This window comes from Symphalangus syndactylus, chromosome X, assembly GCF_028878055.3.
Source record: "Symphalangus syndactylus isolate Jambi chromosome X, NHGRI_mSymSyn1-v2.1_pri, whole genome shotgun sequence".
In the NCBI taxonomy this organism is placed as follows: Eukaryota; Metazoa; Chordata; class Mammalia; order Primates; family Hylobatidae; genus Symphalangus; species Symphalangus syndactylus.
Genome location: NC_072447.2, coordinates 100154636 through 100160635, shown reverse-complemented (window position 1 = coordinate 100160635; position 6000 = coordinate 100154636).

The window sequence follows — 6000 nt, the reverse complement described above, 5'->3', positions numbered from 1 at the left end:
AGATTTAGCTTTCGTTTTCTATGGAAGTTTTGCCTTACAACTGTATATATTTTAGGTGTTGAAATATTGTCATCAGATTCCTAATGTTAATTTTTCTTATGGAGTAGTACAATAACAAAAATATTGACTCGTAATTTATTCTTATTACACATTAACTCAAAACATATATATTGGAGGTTTGAACTGAAACAACTGGAGATTTATTCCTTGAGAAATGAACGAGTGAATGTTAGGCACCCAAACAGTTACCAAAGTTATTTTACAAATGTGGAATGCCTGTAAAAACAAACACTGTAAATTAAACAACAAAAGACGCAGAAGCTGGGGATATAAAATAAGAATTTCCTGCTGCTGGGGTTAGGGAGACCAAGTGCTACAGTACATGCAGAATATCATAATTTTTCTATTTTAGGGAATATGGGATACCTTATTTGGATTTCTTTTACTGAGATCTAGATCATCCCTGAAATACTTATAGCTCTTAATTTGATAGTCCCTCAGACATTGGTATCTCATTCATAATTGTTGGAGAATGGGGGATAAGATGAAGGATGACATATGCCTTTAGAATTAATCTGTCTCTCTTATCATGGGACTCAACCTTGGTAGAAGGATGCTGTGAGACCCATAAATCAGAAAAGTAACCTGGATGTATCCTGATTTGATACGCTGGCATAGAGCTGTCTCTGTGGTAATATGTTCTTTAATGCTCTGTTGAACCTGTTCTCTTTAGTGAAATGAAAATGCATGTGTTTGACATACTTGGTCTAGTTGGTTGTTTGATAAAATGAGATTTTCCTTACTCTTTTTCCTCTTCATTTTCCGCAGTAACTGCCAGTGCCCATTACTTAGGTTGACAGTGCTAAGAAATAATAGTATGAAAAATGATCTTTTAGCAAATACTATTCTCTACCAACTTTGAGTGTATCCAAATAGTGGTCTAGCTGAATGTAGTACATTGCACAGAGGCTAAAAATTAATTTGACATCAAAAGTTATTAACGGCTGAATCCAGCTGTAGGAGTTCTGCCTAGGTGAGATTCATTTTAAAACCCCTCTTTGCCATCTGTAAAGGAGGCAAATGTGTCTGGTTGTAGAGTTGTAGGAAGACAACATAAATTTTGCAATTTCAAGACTGCTTCACAAGACATGTGTAGGTATTAAAGCATGCTTTTCTTTTGGGAATACTGCTTAAAACAGGCAGTACAATTATGGCCATCTCAAAGACTATTTAAAAGTTTTTTTAAAAAAGAAGAATTGGTAGAAAGGGAGCCTCTTTCTCCTCCCTTACAGTGCACTGAACAATATGCAGTGTATGGTAAGGGAAGTTCTACTATGATGCTTGCTTTCTCTGTCTCACAGTCCTCCTTAAGAGAACTGTTAAGGTGTACTTCAGAGGCTGCCTGGGCGCTGGTTTGGTTAGGATTTACCATAGACCAGGAATCCATTTTCAAAGCACTTATGCATAACCTGGAGAATATTGGAACAGTGTGTGACCTTGTGTTTCTCATTTTCTTTCTTTACCCCCTTATTAGCCAGTGCCATGTGAAGAGTTGGGAGTACTCTATGGATGAACAGATAAAAAGACAAATTCCAAAATTGGGCTTTTGAGGGGTTTTTGTTAGTTTTTGGGTTTTTGTGTATGAAGATCAGAATTCCCTACACCTGTTGAGTTGAATTAAACTTCATAAACATTGCAGCCTTTCTTGATGTTTTGCATCACTTATTATTTTTGTGACTTTAACTTTTTTGGTAAAGGAAAAAAAATCTTTACATGCCACTTCCTTTTTCCTTTATAACAGTTATTTGCGGGATGGGCATTGGTTGGATTTTTCTTGAATTAATGAAATCTGTATTGCTCATACTTGAATTGTAAAAGTCATAAAAATAAACATGCTTGCACATGAACCATGCAAATATAGTTAGATATTATTGTTATCCAATCATAGATATGAATAAATATGTGAAGTCAATGTATACATTATAGAAAAGTCTGTGCATATAATGCTAATTGAAGGCTTCTAAAGACTGTCTGATTACTTTATTCGTATACTATTTAATGCTAACTTCTTCCTAGTTATTTTTGCTGGGTCAAATAAAGTATATATTTCGATATTCATAAACTTTGGATCTTCAGCCTAAGAAATAAAAGTAGCGAGTATAGATTTTATTCTATAGTAATTTTTTTAACTCATAAACAATTTTCACATATCTATGTTAGGGAAAAATATGCTGACTAATAATTTACAGTTGTGATTATTTTATGAGTATGTAGTTCCAGATTTTATAAGGGAGAACATGCTTTTACACTCATGTCTGATCTCCTTCCAATTCCAACCAACACATAAAATTAAGGCTAATCACAGAAAGCACAGTTGCAGAGTCAGAGAATTGCAGAGGTTTGTGCAAAGTACATAAGGCATGCAGAAAGGATTTAAGAATACAATCAATACCAACTGAAGTGGTATTGAGAAGAGTCTGACAGAGATGGACACAGGAAGGTTAATGCGGCTTCAGTGAAACACTTGGGTGAGATAGGAATACAAGAAAGATTTCAGGTACATCTATAATTGGAGGAATCAGGGATAAGAAAATAAATACAAACTTAAAAGTATGCCTTTTTGACCTAAAGAGAAATATGAAGATAAACACCAAGTATCTTTTAATGAAAAATATACAGTGAATCAGTACCCAGTTGTAAACTAGTTTTAGGCTTTTCACTGTTTCTCTTGACAATGATTTGCTTCTATCTGGAAGTATTACCTGCATTAAGTGACACTGGGTAAACAATTCAAATACTACAGGTTTATGCCCATTCAGTTGCTCTTTGCTTTGTGTCGTTGTTGTTGATATGTTCATGCAAATAGAAGGCTTTAGAATTCCAAACAAGAAAGTTCCCAGTACTTTTTTGGATGTAGGGAGCAATAATTCTTATTTGGCAGTTCATTTTTTAAAATCTGTCCGTATCCAGTTCATTCTTTCACCAATTGCACACACTTCTGTGTGCAATCAACTACATAGATTTGTTTCAATATCCAGTGATTAGGGTTTCATTATTTAAAATCTGAGTTATTTGTGCCTTCTTTTTGTAGATACTGTTTCCTAATACATCACCTAATTTAGCCTTAATATTCATTCCCAATATTGTCAGAGACTGACCTTAAGGAACAATGTAAAACTTCTCAAAATTCAGTGTATTCATGCATTTGGCCAAAAGGTAATGAGCATTAGACAGAGAAGAGGGATAACAGCGTTTCAGATGGAGAAAATAGCATGCACAAATTTCTAGATATGTTCTAAGGGGAGCAATGGGGTAGCTAGAGTATTGTTTACATGGCAACATATGATAGGAGATGAGATTGAAAATCTGAGTCCTTTGTGTGTATGCAACAAACATTTCTGAGCCCTTCCATGTGTTAGGCACTGCACTAGGATTTGCAAATACAAAGATGAATAAAACATTTTCATGAATTTACAGTACGATGGTAAACATGAGCTCCATTATAATATAAATACAGTCACACACGTAAATAGAGATTGTTTTGGAAGTAGGGAGAGGGAGGTAAAAAAATCACAGCTTAGAGGCGGGAAAGTGTAAAATGTTCCAAAGATAGAGAAGAGGGTGAGAAGCCAAGAAAGGTCAGCGTCTCAGGAGGAAAGCCCTGAGATGCTCTAGCATTTAAGATACCAGGTAGCTTTTAACAGTCTATGGAGCTTATGACAATTTAAAAATGAATCTATTTGGCTTTAGAAAGCTTTAGAAAATACATAGTCTTTGAAGATTCAGAAAATGATTACAGACAAAAATCACCACATTTAGTTGATTTCCCCTGTAGAATATGATATATTGTAATAATATTCTTATTGTATCTTTGTGACCACATATGAATGAGCTGAAAATATAAAGGATCCCTGCTGTAAAGGGACTGTGAAGACAAGGTAGGAGGCCAGTTTTTCTAAGGGGAATTTATTGGCTTTATAAGTCAACTTTGATTTTTTTAAAATGGTCTATTTATATTTGAAATTATGCCATTCTAGTCAAAGCCTTGGTAAAATAATTAGCATCTCCAATTTTGTTATGTTACATGAGAAAGCAGATTCGTATTGCACTTATGAAAATTACTACACTGCCATAAGTTGAGAATACTCACCAATAGTTTCTAAATTCTAGAGAAATCAGGTAGTAAGAAAACAACATTCTCTAAATTATGCTTACAGGAGTATAATTTACTCAATTGCTATACATTGTAAATAGCTCAAAAGAAAAAAAAAATTCTCTTGACTCTGAAAACAAAAGGATTAGCAATGTTTAATATATCACCTCTCCATGAAAGTCTTAGAAACTTGTTTTTTTCTCTATTCTAATGGTACAATTTTAAAGTTATCAGAGATCTGCATTCAAGAGTACCCATCAGAGTTCTATACCTAACTATAAATCACTTTTTGAAAAGGATTAAAACAAGACAACAATTGTCTGTGGGTGACAAAATTCTCAGGACAGCCATAGTTAAAAATGCATTAAATAAGGAAATCTTGTCATCTCTTTGACACACAGCAATTTAACATAAAAGTTATAATTATTACTGATAACATATGCTGAGACAAAACAGAATTATAGAAATATTATGCAATTTTGTAACATTAATAACATGTTACAAAAGAATACAGATTCTTATTGTACTTACGCAAATAACTACACTGATGTAAGCTGAGAATACTAACAAATAGTTTCTAAATTCTGGAGAAATCAGGTATTTTCTAAATTCTGGAGAAATCAGGTATTTTCTAAATTCTGAAGAAATTAATTTTATATGAATATAACCCAAACTAAGTTAAAAACCATATTATATTTGACAATGCTTTCTGTATGATTTTAATACATCGAGTAAGCATAATATGTCTCTTTTGGACTTTAGAGGATCTAATTTTTTTTACAACTTAACTCAGAATTCTATCTTGGAAAGTTTGTCAAGTATGAAAGGTTTAAAACCACTGACATCACAAAATAGAATCCCAGGTCACCATAAGTCATTCATTTATTCAAAATGATAACTTGAAAATTTTAAAAGGGAAAAGACAATTTTTAAAATTTTTCTCCTCTCTGATAGAGAGGAGACTCAGCTTTCCAAACAGCAAGACTCAATGAAGATAGCATGAGGCCAACTGTATCTATCCCTTCTCTCTCTCCTCTCCTTTTTTTGTAGTTCACTTAAAAAGCAAACCAACAAAAATTTTTTTACTGTCTCTCAATATTATATAAAAATCTTTTTCAAAAGAGAAAGCCAAATTTTATTTTGGCATTAGTGCTAAAAGTTAGTTTTTAATAAAATTTTATAAATCTATCCAGTTTTAATTAGTTTTAACACAAGGTAAGATTTTCATAAACTTTTTATAAATCTTTATAATTTTTTTCTTGTTAAAAAAAATCAGTGCTCCAAAAATAAAACTGTGTTGTGTTGACATATGGGACCAGATTCTGGCCCTGTATCAGTGTGCTTTTGTTTATTTTATTTTGAGACAGGGTCTCACTCTGTCACCCAGGCTTGAGTTACGGAATGTGATCTCGGCTCACTGCAACCTCCGCCTCCCAAGTTCAAGCAACTTCCTACTTCAGACTCCCGAGTAGCTGGGACTACAGGTGCATGCTACCACACCTGGCTAATTTTTTTGTATTTTTGATAGAGATAGGGTTTCACTATGCTACCCAGGCTGGTCTTGAACTGTTTTAATATTTACTTTATGGAAGAACTAAATAATATCCTTTTAATTTTAGTCAACTTGCTGACATACAGAATTATTTACAAAGTTAATTTTTCACAAACCTTCTACAACTTGCTTAAACTTTGATTTGTATTTTATTTTTCAACTAAAAATAATTCTTAAACTTTCTAAATTAGACAAAATTAGTTTTTTAAAAAATAATATTACCATGCCTTTTTATCAAAAATACACAATTTTTCCTTTTAGGTAAGCTATTTTAATTATGTACCAGGTTCAGAGT